The following is a 20,283-nucleotide window of genomic DNA, read 5'->3' as shown; positions in this document are numbered from 1 at the left end:
AATTCACCATGTCATGTACTTGACATCTCATGTCACAGCCCATTCCCCAATCAGCACTGAGATGCTCAGTTCCTGTAATCTTTAATGCTACTGTCAGAGGCGGGAGTTGGAGTTGAGTAAGTAAGAGAATGTGATACTCTCCTCCACACCCCATCTCACACACACACACACACACACACACACACACACACACACACACAGAGTTTTGAGCAGGGAAATGCTGTGACTGTGGCACAACTGATTGCAGCAAGCAGTGAAAAGATTATGGAGGCCGCATTGCATGGCAGTCTTTGGAATCTAAAGCTGAGTCTGCCATTTACCACATGTGGGGATTGTTTGCCCATTTTTAAAATGGAGAATAACGGTAAAAAAAATTTAAAGGTGGTTTTACTTTTAGTGAAAATTTAACAAGGTTGTGTTAGTTTGAGTTTTCCCAGGAGCAGATCCTGAGACAAGGATTTTTAAGTACAAATAGTTTACTTTGGAAGGTGGTCCTAGGAAAAACTGATAGGGGAGTAGGGAAGGCAGCCCTTGGAGGGTGCATTACCAAGTTACAACTCTGGGAGTCAGAGTAGAAGGCTCTTTTCAGACCTATCTTATCCAAGGGAAAGGAGCTGGAGCATTGATATACCAAGTCCCATCGGTCATTGGTTGAGGGCTGCTTTTAAGAGGGTGTTAAGTTTCCAGCACATTTGGCCTGCCCTGCACACAGGTGGGGGTGTGAAGGGCTTCCAGAAACCTCTCAGGCTGGTGGAAGTTGAGTTGGCATGCATTACAATGGTAAGGTCTGAGAGTATGTGTGTGGGAACTTACAGGCTCTGCTACGAAGTCAAAAAGTAAATGTTACATGGGCAAATATAGCCTACATGAAAATCCAGATAAACAGTTTCAAAGTTAGTGTATAGTCATACTCGAGGTGTATACATATAGATACGAGTATTGAAGGATGATGTCCTTCTGTAGGTGAACCATTTATGAGTGGCTGTGGACATTTTCATCAGATTTAAACACAATCTATGTTTTTGGTTAGACACACTGTGGGAAATAGTATAATTAGTCAGAATTCAGGATGTGAATAACATAGCACAAAGAACTTAGACAAACAGGACTTCAATAAAAATAAATGTAAAGTCTTGCACTTAAGTTTAAAAATAGTGCTTCCTATATGTTCTGGATGGGGGGAAACTGTATTAATTGTAGTTCTTATGACCAATACCAAGAGATTTTAGTAGATTGTAAATTCACCATGAGTCAGTAGTGTCATGTGTCTTCCCCAAAATATTAACTTTCCAAAAGTTAAAATAATTAGAGATTGCATCAACAGAAATAGCCTTTCCATGTTAAGGGAGTAATGCCTCCATTCTATTCTGAGGTCCAGTCCTAATGCTGACACATAGTAACTTTATTCCCTTAGCAAGTGTCTTAATGTTTCTGAGACTCAGTTTCTATCAACCTGAAAGTTAGTAGATACTTCCCCTGGATTGTTGTGAAGTAAGCATCTTACTAGAAAGTTAGAATTTATGGCCCAGCACGGTGGCTCACGCCTGTAATCCCAGCACTTTGGGAGGCCGAGGTGGCAGGCGAATTATGAGGTCAAGAGATCGAGACCATCCTGGCCAACATGGTGAAACTCCGTCTCTACTAAAAATACAAAAATTAGCTGGGTGTGGTGGTGCACACCTGTAGTCCCAGCTGCAACAGAATACTCTGGAGGCTGAGGCAAGAGAATCGCTTGAACCCAGGAGGCAGAGGTTGCAGTGAACCAAGATTGCACTACTGCACTCCAGCGTGGCGACAGAGTGGGACTCCATCTCAAAAAAAAAAAAGAAAGAATTTATGTAAAATGTTATTAAAATTCCAATCTGCAGTACATACTCAAAAACAGTAGCAATCATTATTAGTATAGACTTGTTAAGTGTTAGTGTATGGGTTTTTCAGGTTAATAATGCAGCTTGCCAGAGGATCCAAAATCACGGCATGGAGATACAAGATGGTTATAATAGCTATGCCAAAAAAATTACCAGGATGGTGTCATAATAGACACAAACAGCTATAAGACTGAAAGAGAGTGTTATAATTTAAATTTTTACATGAATTTGAGCTATATTAATGCAGTGTTTAGTAAGGAAAACCTGAAAAGTCTTTCATTTTTCAAAATATTAGGACAATGATGGAAATCCAACCAGAACTATCTTTGGGAATTTATTAGAAATAATATGGGGTATTTCATATATCTAAAACACAGGAAGAGTACAAGATGCCTGCAGGCCTTAGGAGTGCCTGAAATTAGGGACTATAATACTTTTAGGACACTATTGCGTATGTTCTGTGTATGTATGTGTCTCTTCTCTGTCTGACTTGCTTCTCTCTGCTTGTCAGCTCATCATTTTCTTTCACTGAAGATTTGTTTTCTACATGGCACTAACAGCTGTAAATCATGCATCTCTTACCATTAGAAATTTAATATTTTTTTCCGTCAATTTCAGTGAAAAAAAAACTGTCAGGGAAGAACTTTGGTTCAGATTTGGCCAGGTGGCTACTGTTTGAATGAATTAACTGTGGCCACAGGGTTGGAGTCATTTCATAATCCAGCATTTCTCTCTAAAACCACATGACGGAATCTGGGGAAGGAGCATTTCCTAAAGGAAGGCCATTGTGCTGGGCATACGAAGCAGTATCTGTCATGACCAAGATCTGACCAAACACCAGGGTGCAGCATGCTATTAGATTCAAGTTTAGTTTCTGGATTTTAAGATGGGAATGGAAAGGCTAGAGAGAGTGCAGAAGAGATAAATAGTTAAGAAATTATACAGAAATAACATCTGTGAGGATATAAGATGGCAGAACCTGAAAAGAAGACAAATAAGTGGGTTGCCCCCTTTGTTTTCTTAATAATGTAAACATGTATGTCTCAATAGTAATAACCATAGAAGAGCTAGTATGAGTTATTTACCTCCAGTGGGACATATAAAGGGTAAACAAATTTAAATCTACCAAAGAACTGGGACTTCCCATAAAAAAAATTAAACATCAAAAGGAGAACTTTCATATCTGACCATAGTAGAATACTGGATATTAGAATTATTTTCCTGCTACAAACAGCTATAAAACTGGACAAAATATCTGAAGCAACTATTTTTGGGTCTCAGAAAACAAGACAGACATGTGATTGTGGATAAAATAAAAAGATGTGAGGTTAACTCAAAACTCCTCTTGGCTTTCTGCCTGAGAGCACTTTACAAATCATGGTACAGGAAACCGGAGCCCAGTGAGCAGCATCTTGCCTTGCAGAGTATCTTAGTTCATTTTCTGCTGCTGCAACAGAATACCAGTCTGGGTAATTTATAAAGAGATTTATTTGGCTTACGATTCTGGAGGCTGGGAAGTGCAAAATGAAGGGACCACATCTTGTTATGTCATAACGTGGCAGAAGGCATCACATGGAGAGAGAGAGAGCTTGCAAGACAGAGAGAGAAAGGGAGCCAAACTCCCAAGATAACTAACCCTCTCCCAAGATATGGAGTTAATCCATTCATGAGGGTGAACCCCTCATGACCCAATCACCTCTTAAAGGCCTCACCTCCTAATACTGTTACAATGACAATATTAAATTTCAACAAATTTTGGAGGGACATTCAAACCACAGCACGGAGAGAACAGTTTGTGTTCAGGGATTCTGGGATGGCTGGCATTTGTGGAGTAGGATACAAGAGAGAAGGTATTTCCAAAGACTAAACTATGCATGGATATGATGAGACTCTATGATCCCTAATAGTTCCTGGGGGTCTTTGAGTTAAAGGAGGTCTCATGGTCTGGGAAATAATGCAGTTCCAACCAGCCAAAATAGAGAGACATAACACTTTGGACATTCAGGTGGGATGTGAAAAAGACTGCAGTGTAGGAGTTGGGCTACTTTAGCCCTAGAATATGAGCTAATCTTGACTCATCCTAATGAAGCCTAAATCTGAGCTTCAACAGGATTAATTTAAGGTCCCATGAATTAAATACCACTATAAAGGAACATATTAACGATTCAAATTATCAATATTGCACTTACAATGCCCAGCATGTAATAAAAATTATAAGACAGAAAAAGAAGCAGGAAAATGTGACTCATAACCAGAAGAAAAAAGATCAATAGAAATGAACTCAGAGATGACACAAATGTTGGAATTAGTAGATAGATAATTTAAAGCAGCTATTATAAATAAATATGTTGGAGGATTTAAAGTAAGATGAATAGATGTAAGTAAAGTAAGTAAAGTAAGATGACCTTAGCAGATAAATTGCAGCAATTAAAGGAACCAAATGGAATTCTAGAACTGAAAAATAAAATATACCAAAAAGAAAAATTAACTGGATGGGCTTAATACTACAGTGGATGCAAAAAAAAAAAAAAAAAAAGAAAAAGAAAAAAAGGAAAAAGAAAGGTCAGTAAAGTCAATGACAGGTCAATATCTCAGAGACAAAAGGCTGAAAAAAAAAAAAAATAGACTAGAGTTTCAGATGATGTAACCAGAGTTTAAATGGACATGAAAGGACCTGGAATAACCAGAATCTTGAAAAAGAATGAAGTGGAAAATTTACACTACCTGTTTTCAAGACTTAATATAAAGCTATAGTAATCAAGTCCATGTGATATACATATAAGGATAGACAAATATATCAGTGGTACAGAATAGCACGTTCTGGAAGAAATCTACATATATGGTCAGGTTCCTCAACAAAGGCACCAGAGCAGGTTAATGAAGAAAGGAGTGTCCTTTCAACAAATGGTGATGGAACAAATGACAGTCATGAAGAAAAGGAACTGTGACCTGTGTCTCACACCATACACAAAAAATGAGATGAATCAATTTACATAACTGTAAATAATGTTAACCTGAATGTAAAGTTAAAACGATAAGGCTTCTAGAAGGAAATTTAGGACAATGTTTTTGCAAACTTAGGGTATTTTTTTAGACAGAACACAAAGGACTAACCATAAATAATATATTTAACAAATTGGACTTTATAAAAATAAAAAACTTCTCATCAAAAGATACCATTAAAGAAATGAATGGAAGAAAAATACTTGGGTTATATATATATATACATATATATATATATATGTTTTTGTCATTATATATGTATATATGTATATGTATATATATGTGTATATATGTGTGTGTGTGTATATATATATATATATATATATATATATATATATATATGACAAGAACTTCATTTAATGCTAATATACAAAGGGAAATTCCCTGTGGCCCAGATGAATTGCCATTATTGGGACCCTCTGGCTCACACCAGATTGATTTCTGATCACACTTTTGAAATTAGAATTAACCAAGCCCCACCAAGGAGTCTGTAATATAGGCAGGAACCAAATCAGCTGTGTTAAGTACTTCCCTTGCATGTTGCCCTGAGAACAGGCAAAAGACTTCACTGCTGATTTCTGAAATTGGAAGGGGTCTTCATGGGGTCATCTAGTATAGCTTGTAGATGTACTCCAGGGCAAGGATGAACTCAATGGTCTAAATCAGTCTAATCAAACTTGATCTGATCCCTTGGGAGCTTTTTAAGAATGCAAATTCTCTGCGCCATCCCTGGATCTCTTGATGGAGTAGGTATTAGGTAAGGTCTTGGAATCTATTTTGAGTTCCATTGCTGGTTTTTTGTTTGCTATTTTGTTTAGGCCAGTCAATGAAGCAGTGGGAGTGGAGAAGAAACAAAGAAACCTGTAACTGGTTGTGATCAATTAGTTGTAAACACCACTTCAGTCAGACCAGTTTTTGTTCTGCTTTTGTTGTTATTTTTTATTTTAGTGTGTTGTTTGTTTGAGACAGGGCCTTGCCTCTGTGTCACCCAAGCTGGAATGCAGTGACAGTATCAGCTTATTGCAGACTTGAACTCCTGGGTTCAAGTGATCCTCCCATCCCGGCCTCCCAGAGTGCTGGGATTATAGGCACTTAATGGGTGAGCTGCCACCCCAGGCCCAGCCTTAGTTTTGTTGGTAAGCTACTCAGGAGGTCTCGAAAAGTCTCACCTGCATCTTAGTCTATCAGAATCTGACCCTTCCTTCAAGGTCCATCTCAAATGCTACCGTGTTTATGAAGGTTTAGCCATTTCTTCCAGTCAAATCTGACTTTCCCCTTCCTCTGAACTGCCCGTCTTTACCTCCCTCTAGGCCCTGACTGTACCCTGTACTGTAGTATTGTCTGTAGCTTCTTCAGGCTGAGACAGGGTGCTTATTATATCTGCAATCCCATAGTACCTATCACAGTGTGCTCTTTTAGCGAAGAACTCTGGTCTTGTGATGAGAAAAGCCAAGCCTAGAATGCCAACTCTGCCACTTGATGGTATTATTATCTGTGGGTTAGTGATTTATCCAGGGGTGACATTCAAAATATTTATGTGTATGTATATGTGTGTGTGTGTGTATATATATATATATATATATATAAATGAATGAATGAATGACAGGGTCTTGCTCTATCGCCCAGGCTGGAGTGCAGTGGCACAATCACGGCTCACTGCAGCCTCGACTTCCCTGGCTCAAATGATCCTCTTATCTCAGCCTCCCAGATAGCTGGGACCATAGTCATGAGCCACCATGCCAGCTAATATCTTTTTATTCTCAGTAGAGATGAGGTCCTGCTGTGTTGCCCAGGCTGGTCTCAAACTCCTGAGCTCAGGCCATCCTCCCACCCCAGCCTCCCAAAGTGCTGTGATTACACGTCACCACACCTGGCCTGGAAAATATTTAACCAGCATGACACATGTCCCTTCATTTAGACGCCCACTGGACAGGCTGGGGATTAGCCCTGTCTTTATGCTTTTCTCTTTGGTAAAGTGGATACAGTCCCTACCCACCTCACAAGGTTGTTGTGATGGTCAAATGAGATAATGCGTGTGAAAGTACTCTGTAAAGTACAAAGTGCTATACAAATGTAAGTCAGGGTTGCCTGGTGGTATTTCTAGTGCCCGTGTGTGGGGTTGGTTGCCCAGCCCTCAACATTGTCTCATGGTCTGCTCTGCTCTGCTCAGAGCAGTCTCCCAGGAGCTAACCAAGGAGTTGTTGAGTAATTGAGCAGGACACTGCAAATCTGAGAAATCCTGGAATCAACCTGTTAGGTCCTAAGGAAACTCAGAATATCAGCTCCTTCAAGGATGGCCCCTTTTTAGGCCTGAAAAATATCAATGTTTCAGTACATATATTTTGGAAAAGCTAAATAAAACAAAAACCTAACAAGGCTTTTTGAATTTTAACCTAAGTTTTCCTTATTTGAGGACACCTTGTTCTATTGCACAATGACCTTAAAATTCAGGATCCTTAAAGATATCTGGGCATCTCAGACTCATCTGATTGTCACCATATGGCAAGGAGCTGCTCTGCCTAGATCTGTAAATGGAGTTAAATGCCAGAGACATTAACATAGATTAAAGGAATAGTCTAAATCTTAGTCCCTGCTTTGTCTTTATAGTTTCTTGCCTCCTCTTTTTACCCTTTTACTTCCTTAAAAACTGTCTTAATTTCCTCACCATCACCTTCCCGCATGCTCTCAGGTCTCCAGGTCCTGGGGATACAAATCCTTAGCTACTTCTCTCTTCCAAATGCATTTCACTCTTCCCTCATATTCAGTGCCCAGTTACTGTTTTGTGTTTAGCGGTAGTTGCCAGTCAATGTCAACGTTTGTTCTTATATGCTTTGATTTCAATGAAGGAAATGGCCCCAGTGTAGTGTGTACAGCAGAGAACTAGAGACTGTAGGGAACGGACAGAAAATAGACACAACCCTTTTACTTACTCTTGAAGGATTCCCATTTAAAAGGCAATGCAGGGTTGGGCACAGTGACTCATGCCTATAATCCCTGAACTTTGGGTGGCCGAGGTGGGAGGATCGCTTGAGCCCAGGAATTCAAGACCAGCCTGGGCAACACAGCAGGACCTCATCTCTACAAAATATAATAATAATAAAAAAGAATTAGCCGGGCATGGTGATGTGTGCCTATAGTCCCAGATACTTAGGAGGCTGAGGTGGGAAGGTTACTTGAGCCCAGGAAGTTGTGTGCAGTGAGCCATGATTATACCACTGCACTCCAGCCTGGGCAACAGTGTGAGACCTTGTCTCAAAAAAAAAAAATAAATAAATAAATAAAAAAGGCAATGCAGGACTATGATAGATATTAATAACTTTAAAACATAATGATAAAATAACCAGGGTGATAATTTGTAGCCCCTTCTTGCTACTTCCTAGCTGTGGGACATTGACTAGATATTTTTACCTCTCTTGACTCTATTTCTTCATGTGTGAAACAGAGAAAACATCTATCATGCAGAATTGTAGTAAATATTGAGAGCATATCTGTAACATGGCCTAGTTCACTCCTGGCACATGGTGGATGGCTCAGCATATGGTGGCATTTATTATATTCTCATTTAGCATGCAGGCCAGCTCTGGAAACCCTCAATACCCAGGTAGAGGATGTGCTTTTTATCTTTACAACTGTCAGGGTGAGAGGCAGTGGTATCTGGTGGAAAGGGCAGGGTTTACCTCAGAAGACTGGAACTCAAGTCACAGCGTTGTCACTCATAAGATGGGTGACTTTAGGCAAGTCATACCACCTTACTCTCTGTTTCTTTACCTATAAAATAATGCAAATAATACCCATCTCTCAGAGTTGTGAGGCTGAGTTGCGGCAACGTGTGAGGAGAGAGTGGTAATTCATAAAATGCTAATAAATAGAGGTTATTAGTACTTCAGCACCAGGGTGAGGGTTTCATGTGCCTACGTGACAACTGTCAGGCAGCCTAACTATTTGGGACCCACAAGTTAACCAGACATCCATGGTGTGAGCTCAGTTCAGAACCTTGTTCTCCTCAAAAGATATTAACACTTTTTTCTTATCTTGAGTACCATCTCTGGACTCTCTCTCTGCTGGGAGGGGTGGGTGTAAAGACATTATCAAGCTCTCATTCTGCAAAGAGCAAATTGAGGCTCAGAAACAATCAGGGCCATCCCAGAGCCAGGCAGCCTGGGTTTGAATCTCAGGTCTACTACTTACTAGCTGTGTAAACTTGGACAAATTACCTTATTTCCTTGCCTCAGTTTCTTCATCTGTCAGATGGCACCTGTCTCACAGGGTTAATATATGTAAAGGCTGTCTTGAAACAGTTTCTGGTACACAGGAAGTGCTCCAAGTATGTTAGCAAAAAGAGAAGCCGGGGGTGGCTAAACCTTGAATGTAGTTCATTTCTCCTGGTTAGATGCTGCATTTCTTCCAACAATCTCAAATATTTCTCCTGGTCTCTTCCACATCTTCCAATAAGTAACAACATTGTGAGTTTCAGTGTTGTATTTTGGCCATTTCTGTAGGACAGTGACACAACACATCAATTCATGACTTAGGATGTTCTGAAGCACATTCTTTTTTGTTTTGTTTCGTTTTGTTTACGGAGACAGAGTCTTGCTCTATCCCCCAGGCTAGAGTGCAGTGGTGCAATCTTGGCTCACTGCAACCTCCGCCTCCCAGGTTCAAGCTATTCTCATGCCTCAGCCTCCTGAGTAGCTGGGATTACAGGCGCCCACCACCACACCCAGCTAATTTTTGTATTTTTAGTAGAGACGGGGTTTTGCCACTTTGGCCAGGCTGCTCTCGAACTCCTGACCTCGGGTAATCCGCCTGCCTCAGCCTCCCAAAGTGCTGGGATTACAGGCGTGAGCCACCGTGCCCAGCCCCTTGAAGCACATTCCTATTCAGCTCTTGACTACTGAATAGAGACCAGTTTCTTTCCTTCGGATAGTAAGAGATTCCTCACTCACCAGTGCAGTTCTCACTTTCAGAGTGGCTCTCCAGGTCCTCCTGCACACTTCTGTCTAGCACCTCTGTAAACTCTAAGATTGTCTGGAGGGTTCTAGAGTTGGGGGAGTGCGCTTAAAACCTAGGATTGAAGGGAAGCTTGGAAGGCTACTAATATAGTTTGGATGTTGTTCCTGCCCAAATCTCATGTTGAAATGTAATGTTGGAGGTGGGGCCTGGTGGGAGATGCCTGGATCATGGGGGTAGGTTTCTCATGAGTGGTTTTAGTACCCTCCTCTTGGTACTGTCCCCATGATAGTGAGTTCTCATGAGATCTGTGTCCCTCTGGGAAGCTAGGACAGGGCCCCACTGCTCCTTCTTCCCTTGCCTGGCTCATTCCTATAGTGCTGCATGGGAATGGTCAATGTCTATGAGCCATGGGGTTGCGTGCATGGCGGCTCATCAAAGAATCAAACTGTAGCATAACTACCCAGCCAGATGTGTGGCACTTCCTCCCTCTCCCTCTTGCTCCTGCTTTCACCATGTGACGTGCCTGCTTTTTCACCCTCTACCATGATTGTAAGCTTTCTGAGGGCTTCCCAGAAGCAAATGCAGCTATGTTTCCTATTCAGGAAACAATTAAATTTCTTTTCTTTATAAATTATATTTTCTTTATAGCAATGCAAGAATGGACTAACACAGAACCAACTAACTGCCAAGGAGGACCCCGTGCTTGAGGGAAATCAAGTCCAGTCTCACTGGCACAGTGATAAACTACAGTGGACAGCCACTCCTTGAGTAGTGGTTATAGTTAAGGGACAAAAAATCATGGTCCCAGTCTGGAATAGCCAAGGATGAATCAGAACAAAGAAAAAAAAAAAACAAAATAGTGCTTAAATCTAGCAAGAGAAATAAGAATAATTCATCACTGTTACAGTGCTTCACAGTTTTCTAAGCATTTTTATGTATTTAATCAAACATCATCTAATCCTAACCGCAACCAAAGAAGGGGTGAGGAAACTTTCAGAATAATTTCTATCTGATTTCAAAACACTCTGTTCAGTTACTTTTTACCCTACATGGTGATGTGATGTTTTTTTGTTTGACACTGTTCATTGCAGAGAATTATAAGCAATTAAAGGACAGTTTCTATGGTGAAAAGCATATTTTACAATAAGACTATGATCAGTGGATTTCTATTTTATGTCAGCATACACTGTTTGCCACAATTCCATCATGCACTGGAATGACGTTATCTATTATCTAGGCTTGTGGGTCTGATGGGACCAAGTCACTCATTGAGAAAAATTGTCTGAGGAAGGCTGAGGTCATGGCTAACCAGTAATTCTCAGATGGGCCTTATATTATTTTATTGTGTAAGTATTTGGGAAGTTCTCCAAGTTGCTTCTTCGTGCCTATTGGGTATGTCTGAAAATATGCAAAAAAGGCCAAGAATTTAATAGATAAGAATGACATGATAGAAATATGCTCCAGTGAGCAAGGTAAGAGCCTGACCCAGATTTTCTTCCCAGTTTGTTTATTTCTTTTTCTTTGGGTCCACTGGCCATTTGCCAGCCCTCCTCCCAGCAAGCTGCTAACAGCTCTCTGTGTCCCTCTGGGAAGCTAGGACAGGGCCCCACTGCTCCTTCTTCCCTTGCCTGGCTCATTCCTATAGTGCTGCATGGGAATGGTCAATGTCTGTGAGCCATGGGGTTGCGTGCATGGCAGCTCATCAAAGAATCAAACTGTAGCATAACTACCCAGCCAGATAATTCAATTGTTCCTAGAGAGTTTGATGGGACCCAGAAGAAGTAGCCACTGGGTATATTCAGTTGGCACTGACTTCAACAAATGCTGTTAGAGTTTGAAGTCATGGCGTTGTCCCAGAGTCAGCTCACTGGGTCTGCCCGGGACTTGCAGTACCTCCTCCCTGCCCTTGTGTTTATTTCCTAGCCCCAGTCCCCAAACCCCACCCACAGACTTGTGTCCAATTTCCAGAACTGAAGAGGACCAACTTCCCTCCTGACTTCTCAGACTCATGATTCTTCAGACATGACAAGTCCAGATCGAGACTGCAATCCCCAAGGAAGGCCAGCTGTCTTGCTCAGCAGAGACAATACAGCTAAAAGCTCTTTCTCACTTTAGGCAATTCATGCACTTGGTTAGACATTTATAGACTTCAATTGCTCATCCAAAAAATCTAGGTCATTCTTTACATAGAGCTTCACACTTTGGAAGGAAAGCCATGCCCAGGGAGGAGCGTTTCTGTTGATGTCTGGTTTGGCTGAGGCAGTAGAGAGTGCTTCTGCTGTGGGAAGAGGGAGAGATGGGCCAGCACAGGCACTGTGGGCTCTTATGGGACCTGGCATTTTCACCCCCTGGCCACTGGCTCACAGAGTCTCTGAGTAAATGGTGCCAATAATAGCTGCCTTGTGTTGATGTCATGAAAAGTGGTGGGTTTAAGGGTTAGGCTCTCTAAGGACATTTTTAAAGTATGTACCATAATTCCAGTGAGAAGGGCTGGGTGGGTCTGTTGGGGGTGTAGGGCTTCCTGGGGAGGAAGAAAGAATAGAGGTGTGGGTGAGAGGTTCAGCCGTATAACATGGATGGCCAAAATGGTAGAGCTCTTCCCAGTATATTCCTACCTACCTCCTAAGCCCCGAGGAGAAGGACATGCCAAAGAAAGAGCCTTGGGCTGGGAGTGAGAGGGCCCTTCTTTTGGAGGTTCCTCTACTCACCATGGCTGAGGCATGTTGCCTCAGTTTTCTCATTTTTAAATTTCAGCCCATGGTCCTGCTGCTGCATTGAGCTGCTGTACAATGCAAATGTTCAACACACGTGAAGCTGTTTGTTGAACCTAAGTGCCACAAAAACGTAACATATCATTATCAGGTGTTCTCACCCAGAGAGAATAGTGTGGTTCTTCAGCCACTCGCTTGCTTCAGGGATGGTTTGTGTGGGCATGTGCTCCTTTTGTACAGGTCTGTTCATGTGTACCTAGATGCTGTGCAACTTGAAAGGCCTGCTCCTCCTTCCTGCTCTGCTACTCTGGCCAGCAGGACAATGAATATCAATAGAACAGATGGAGGAAGCACGGTTCTTTTCCTTCAAGTCTTTTCCACGTTGGCTTCTCTGCAACAGGAGCTGAGGGAGGCTTGGTTAGAACAGATCATCTTTGTCTGGGGGTGGGTTAACCAGATTTTTCCCTCTTCTGTGTCTGTGGCCTTGGTTGTGGCACCAGCTGTCATCACTGCCCCAGCAGTTGGGTGGGAGAGAAGAGATGAGCCTGGCCAGCACCTCTCCTGCTTTGGTAAGACTCCACTTAAAGGCCTGTTGTAAAAGTTTGAAATTGCAGGTCAGGGTTAATCAAAGCTTGTGTATTGTCCATGTTATGGTGTCCCCCAGCCATTACAAGTAAATAACTAAAAGCCAATTGTAACCAAGATATTCAGAGCTCCATAAATTCCTGGACACCATAATATGACAAGAAATAGACACTAGTCTAACTATATGGCAGGCTGTCCTACGTGGGCCAGGGTATGACATACCAGGTTACCCCAGAAAGACGAAGAACAGGACAATCTTTACAAGGAACTGAGCTTCCCTTCTCCCAAATTCTCACCTTATATTAACATTTTTGTTCTTGGTTTAGAGCACCAACCACTTCAAGAAACTGCTGTTGCAATGTGTATTTCTCTGAAAGGATTCACCCTTGAAGTCCTTGTCTCCTGCAGAGGAATTTGTTGATCTGGATTAACTGTCCAGTCATTGGGCAAGGCCCAGAGGGCATGAGATTAGGAGTGAGATGAGGAGTGGAATGGGTTCAGGAACACCTGGGGAGCAAGGAAGGAAGGAATACGAAAGGAAGCCCAGCAAGCACCAGCCCTCTTGAGGAGGCTTGCAGCTGCTGTGGGTGCATGCTGGAGGTGGCCCACACCTGTCCTGAGAGCTGACTGCAACCATCTCTTCTTAGGTGCATGTTCAGTGACTTGATGTTGGTAGCTTGAAACTGGCCATAGTGGAAGTATTTACACCATGCAAATACCTGAACACTACAAACCAAGGTTCCTTTCACTTCTCTCCCAGGAGAGCTTTTCATTAAACTCTTGCAAGCATCCTGCTGGTGGCAACCATAATGGATTCTCACTTTCCCTGCAAAGCGGGACTTAATCCTGAGCAGACCACTTGCTTTCTCCTGATTGTTCTCCTCCCCTGAGTCTTGAGGGGCTGGGGACTAACAGAGACCAAAGTAGCCTTGGCGATACGTATGAAGTGGCTCAGGTCATAGAAGGTATACAAGTTCAAAGTTTGTGTCACCACATTGTTTCTTCACATGTACTTCCTGCCTAAGTTGCTGCTGTCAGCTCTAAAAAACTAAACAAACAACCACCAGAAAACAAACTACTGAGCTTATTTTCAGCTTGCCAATTTTTATACAGTCTCCAAACAGGATTTAATGAATGTAATAGTCTTGCTGACAAGTAGGTTTTATTTCTTTGGAATATTTATCACATAGTTATTTATTTAGAATTCTGTGTGTGTACCTACCAGGTTCAACCTAGACCCAGCCTAACCATGTTTCTGGAGATACTGACCTCCATTATCAACCGCAGCCTTACCACAGGCTCTGCTCTAACCTTGCCCCTAGATTTTCTGATCCTAGCTTTCCCATTACCACCCTCTGGCCTCTGGTTGTGGCACACCTGTTATTTCATGTTAGGCCCTCAATGCTGACAGCTTGCCTATCCTTCATATACTGATCTGTCTCTGGTACACTCAAAATCCCTTCACACATCAAGAGATTTCCTTGGAAACCAAAACAAAGGAGAAGAAGTGACTGTTCCGGAGTTGCTGCCTGGTGCTGGACATTTGTTTTCATGTTTCATGTTCATCTTGCAGCAAGGCGTTTCCATCTCATCCCCCAGACAAGCCTTCACTGTAGGAAAGCTGGCCCCCACCTCTTATCAGCAATGAGCAGGGTCTGCATCACCACCCTTTTCCAGTTTTCTCTCACGAGACTCTGATCATCAGGGAGCAGGTCTTCTCTCTCAGAGGCAAGCAGCTTATTTCAGGCAATGACAGCAGTTTTCATATAGTTCTTCAGATCTCCTTTAGTACCTAGGACAGTGCTTTCCATAGGGTGGATTCATTATCAATGTTGGTTAGTGGTGTCAAAAATTATTTCTACTTGAAGTAGAATGAACAGTTGCTGTATAGAATAGTTAGGAAGCCGTGTCCTGTCACTGGAGGGGTCCAAGTAGAAGCCAGACAACCACTTACCTGTGATGGTTTTAGGAGGGAATAATGCATTTGGATAGAAAGAAGAGGTAGAAGATGGCTAGCCTTTTCCACCCTGATTGTGATCTCATAAACGATGGGATGCCAGCACTGAGTCTAATGGTGGAAAATAGGCTGTTGGCCCAGAGACAGATGACTCTCCAGAATCCACTTAGTTTTTCTGTTTTCTTGAGCAAGTGGTCTGCAGGTTGGGTGAGTCTTTAATTAATACGCTTCTCTAGCAGCGTACATCACTCCCCTAGTCAAATGGCAGAGCATGTAAGATCAACATTGTGTACCCCACTGAGGCTTCAACCCTTTAAAGAAGTCTTTTCCTGTAAGTGTAAGGAGAAGCAGATGGTAATGAAAAAATATGCACATTTTATTATGCATTGCACATTTTACTTATTAGAATTTTTAGTATGACACCCTGCATTTTAAAAAGCCTAAAGATGAAAACAAAATGGAATTATTCTTTGAAATATTTAAATCAGCTTGCAGCAATTATCTCAAAATATGAAAATAAAATCTAGCAGCCTGGAAGGTAGATCTTCCTTGACCACCCACTTTGAAAATCTTGTCTTTCAAAGGGAGCCTCTTCCTCTCAAAAAGGAAGAAGAGCATGCTGTACGGAATGAGCAGGCAGGAAGGGACTTATTCCTGATGAGGTTGTATAGAAGCTGGAGCTTATGTGTGGGAGAGCTGGTGGTGGGAATGAGGGCAAGTGACTACACGGAACCATTCTCTCGTTGAAAAGTAGAACCAGGACTGGAGAGGAGTTACCTCGGAGTTCTGGACTGGGTGTAGAGAGAGAGTGTTTCTGTCTGCCCTTTCCCTAACCACATCTCTGCCTCCCTTTGCTGAGTGAGTCATCCTCTGCCAGCCTTACCATTTGCCAGCACTCACTCCCACAGAGACCATGTGAGGATTAACAAGCCGTACTTTGGGAACGTCACTGAAACTCTGTGGAAGAAGCGGTGCAAGGTAAAGGTGAAGTGTGGATATGATTGTGAATCTTAAGCACAGAACCCTGAGTTCTTAAAGGCAATTTTTTACATTAGTATCAGTCAACCAAAGTTCACAAGAGTTTTTCAGAAATCACCAGAGTACAAAAGCTATTTCATGAAATGTGCAGCGGCTGTGACCTTAGTGAGATTTCTTAGACTTGTAGCCATAAGGACTGGAAGAGTTCGTAAAGCTCAGCTTCCACTTTATTCTTGAATTCCTTATCCTGACAAATGGTGACTCAGCATGCAGCCAGGTATAGTGGAAAGAGAAGGGGCTCTGGAATCAGACAGACCTTGGGCCAGGTCCCAGCTCCTCCACCCATTGTCCCTTTGACCTAGAACAAATTACCTAATCTCTCTATGCTTTGATTTCCTCCGCTGTGAGTTGTGAACAATGCTTGTTGTTGAGAGTTAGAACATGGTTAAAGTGTTTAGCACAGCTCCTGGTATTTAGTAGGGCTTCAATAAATGATAGCTGCTATGCTAGTTACAATAATGCTTCTTAAGTGTTGCTCTTCGGGCTCTTTTTTAACATCTCTGTGATGGCAATGCTTCCATCATTAGACAGTGCTGATGGTTAGAATTTTCTGCCACATGTTGTGCCCAATCCTATTTCCTATAATTTCTATCCATCTACTCTGGTGCTGCCTTTTGTGGCCCCATGGAACAAGTCTAAACCAGCTCCCACAAAGAACACTTCAGATATTTGAAGACAATTTTAATCTCTTCCCCAAGTTTTCTTCGTGGTAAACCCTTTGGTTCCTGGAATCCTTCCATAGGTGACTTGGTTTTGATCTCACCCAGGACACGTCTAAGTCCCTTTTCCTCACATATGAGCATCCATGGGAAGATGCTAGCCAGCCATAAAGGAAAGTTGAGATGGCAAGTTTTAGATGCTATCCATACTGAATAAGCTGGCTTTTGTCCATGGTTCTTGTGAACATTCTAATGCATACCCCACAAGTATATTTCACAGTTTCTTCTTTTCACTGTAGTTTCACCACAGTGTTCAGGAATATGAACACTGCTACCTGTGAGGAAGGGTACATTGTAAAGACTGTATTGTCAAATGCTGCATTGAAAAGCCACCCCTTGTAACTGTGGTAGGTTTGATTGCATTATTGCCCCCTGACTTTTTACCTTCTCTGTGTCGGTGATATGTTCCATGTGACTTTGCAGTTCCTGCCCTTTGACTTTATATTCAGTAGTGTGACTTGCTTTGGCCAACAGAATGAGTCAGAAGAAACAGCATGCCAGCTCCAAACCTAGGCTTCAGAGGCCCTGGGTATTTCCAGTTACTCTTCAGTGTTCTGCCATCATCATGAGATAACCTACCCCCACCAGCCTACTGACCCAAGGAAGCAGGGAGGCATGTAGGCTAGGGCCCCCAGCAGCACCCAGCCTGCACTAGCTGATTCTAACCAACTCACAGAAACTTGTGCAAAAGTAAGTGATTACTGCTTTAAGGCACTGAGTTTTGGGGTGGTTGGTTATGCAGAATTTTTGTGGCAAGAAATAATTATTATGGAAATTATCTGGGGCCAGAAAACATAAAGTAATTACTAACCCTACCTGGACAGAGTACAAGTTTAGAAGAATTAATGAAAGATTTACAAAACTATAACCAAGCTAGATGAACACTTTATAAAAATGATTTACCAAATTGTAACTTTGAATTTCTTTTGCAAACTGTGACCAGGAAGAAAATAAATGTGTATATTACATTTCACAAATGAAATAGGTAATGACGAAAGCAAACTCAATTTCTAAATATATGTGAAAAGTTAACGTGTTTCCTATTCGATATAGTTCACTCATTTACTCAAGAAATGTTGACTGAATCATGTGTCAGTACCATTCTAGGCCCTGGAAATATAGTTGTGGAAAAAATGGACAAGGCCCAGGTCTCATGAAGCTTGTATTCTACTGGAGATTTAGAAAATAAAAAATTAAATAAATAAAGCAGATAACTTCAGATAATGGTAAGTACTACGAGAAAACTCAGGCAGGTTAAGGAATACCTTAGGTAGTTTAGAAAAGACTTCTCTGAGGATGTGACATTGAAACTAAGACCAAAATGACATCAATAATTCAAGGGAAGAAAGACTACATTGAAGAAAATAGCAAACGCAAAGGCCCTGAGGTAGGAATAAGCTGGGAGTGTTCGAGGTACAATTAGAGGTGTGGAGAGGAGTAATGTGGTATGAAATGAAGTGGATGATACTTAAAGAGGCCAGGACATGTAGTGCTCTTTTGGCCACAGTAAGGAGTCCGTTTTATTCTAAGTGGAATGGAATCCACTGAAGTGTACTAAGTGCATGACTTGATTTATAGGTTTTAGGAGTTCCTCCTGACTTCTGTATAGGGAATAGATTGTAGGTGGACAAGAGTGGAAGCAAGGAGGTCGATTAAGTCATTGCATCATGGTGGCTACAACTAGGGTGAGGCCAAGGATGCAGAGAAATGAACAGGTTTGAGATATATATTGGAGGTAGAATCAAGACTTCCTGATGGATTGGCTGTGAAGGAACATGAGAAATAAAGGATAATGCCTAGGTTTTTAGTTGGGGTAACTGAGAGGATGGTTGGTGGTGCCATTTCTGGAGATGAGGAAGATGGGAGGAACAATGAACTCGGGAGGGAGAGGTCAGGAGTTTTGTTTGAATGAGTTAAGTTTGAACTTAGACGTTGAATTGGATTTGCCAGGTAGGCTGCTGGACATACTAATTGGGTAGTGAAGGCCGAAGATACCAGTTGGGCAGTCATCAGCATATAGATGGTATTTTAGCCAAGGGACTAAATGAGTTCATCTAGAAAATAGAAGTGAAAGTGTTTTATTTTTAATTTAAAATTTAAGAAGTTTTAAATTTAAAAAACTGTCAAAAAATAAATAAAAGAAAAAGCGGGAGGACTCAACCACAGAGCATGCTGACATTTAAAAGCTTAGCAGAAAAAGAAGAGACAGAAGAAGAGCCTGAGAGAGAGGCTGAGAGAGTGTGATGCTATGGAAGGCAAGAGAAGAAAGTGTTCCAGGAAAGAGAGTCATCAACTTGGGTTGTGTTGGGTTGAATGCTACTGAGTCATAAAGTAAGATAAGGATCAAGGAGTAACTATTGGATTTGGCAGTGTGGAGCTGATTGGTAACTTTGAAAATAAAAGATTTAGTGGAATAATGGACACAGAAGTCAAATGGAATGATTGAAAAGTGAATGGGAGAAAAGAAACTGGTAACAGTGAGGTTTTGCTAAAAATGGGAATGGAGAAATAAGTAGCTAGAGAGGATGAGAGTTTAAGGTTCTGTTTTGTTTTATTTGGTTTTGAATTGGAGATGCAGAGGCATATTTCAGTGACAATGGAAATAAACCCACAGAGAGAAAAGTTGATATTGTGGGAGAGAAAATGGACAAATGCAGGATCAATGTTCTTGAGAAAGGGGGAGACCCAGAGCACAGTGAAGTGTTGGCCTTCCATGCTAACAGAAGAGGGCAGGGGGTAAGGGCAACAGAGTACCAGTGAAATGGTGGATTTGGGGATGGGAAGATGAAAGACACTGTCAGTTTACATAGACATATATATATATATTTTAGTATGTACAATTTGATTATTGAGAGGGGCTCACGCTCTGTCACCCAGACAGAGTGCAGTGGTGTTATCATAGCTCACTGCAGCCTCAAACTCCTGACCTCAAGCGATCCTCCCACCTTGATCTCCCGAAGCACTGGGATTACAAGCATGAGCCACTGTGCCCAGCCACTTATATTTTCTCAATGAGATATAACTTTAGGTCATCATTTGAGGAGCCAAGACTTCTGAATCCTGAGCCCAAAAGCACTGTGTCCTTCATTTACCATTTGGTACATTTGAAACAGAATGAACATGATAACCCCTTTAATATAATTTTAAAGAGCAATACAGATGACAAAACAATTCATGTATATTCTTTCATTTGATACTCTTGCCTTGAATAATTGAAGTTCCCAGTCTGGAACAGAATTCAGTTCGTATAAATGAAGACACTGTAATGAAGGGACTATTTACAGAGATGAGAGTGGAATTAAGAGATGTATCCAGAAACTATCAACAGTCAGGAGTCATTACCACCCTTGGGGCCAGGGGGCCAAAGGAGATTAATAGTATTAGATCCAACGAAAGCTGGTGCCGTGAAAGGAGGACCAACCAGCACGATCATTCGTTGAAGAGATATG

General features: G+C 41.7%; 1 protein-coding gene across 3 annotated transcripts in view; it reads left to right on the top strand.

Annotated features, from left to right (window-relative positions):
* RASGRP1 (RAS guanyl releasing protein 1) overlaps nt 1-20,283 on the top strand; it is a 75,263-nt gene that overhangs the window by 16,869 nt on the left and 38,111 nt on the right. The gene's annotated exons all lie outside the window — the stretch shown is intronic.

This window comes from Pongo abelii, chromosome 16 (genome assembly GCF_028885655.2).
Source record: "Pongo abelii isolate AG06213 chromosome 16, NHGRI_mPonAbe1-v2.0_pri, whole genome shotgun sequence".
Classification (NCBI taxonomy): Eukaryota; Metazoa; Chordata; class Mammalia; order Primates; family Hominidae; genus Pongo; species Pongo abelii.
Note: the sequence above shows the minus strand (reverse complement) of the source record. Positions and strands in the feature narration are given on the sequence as shown.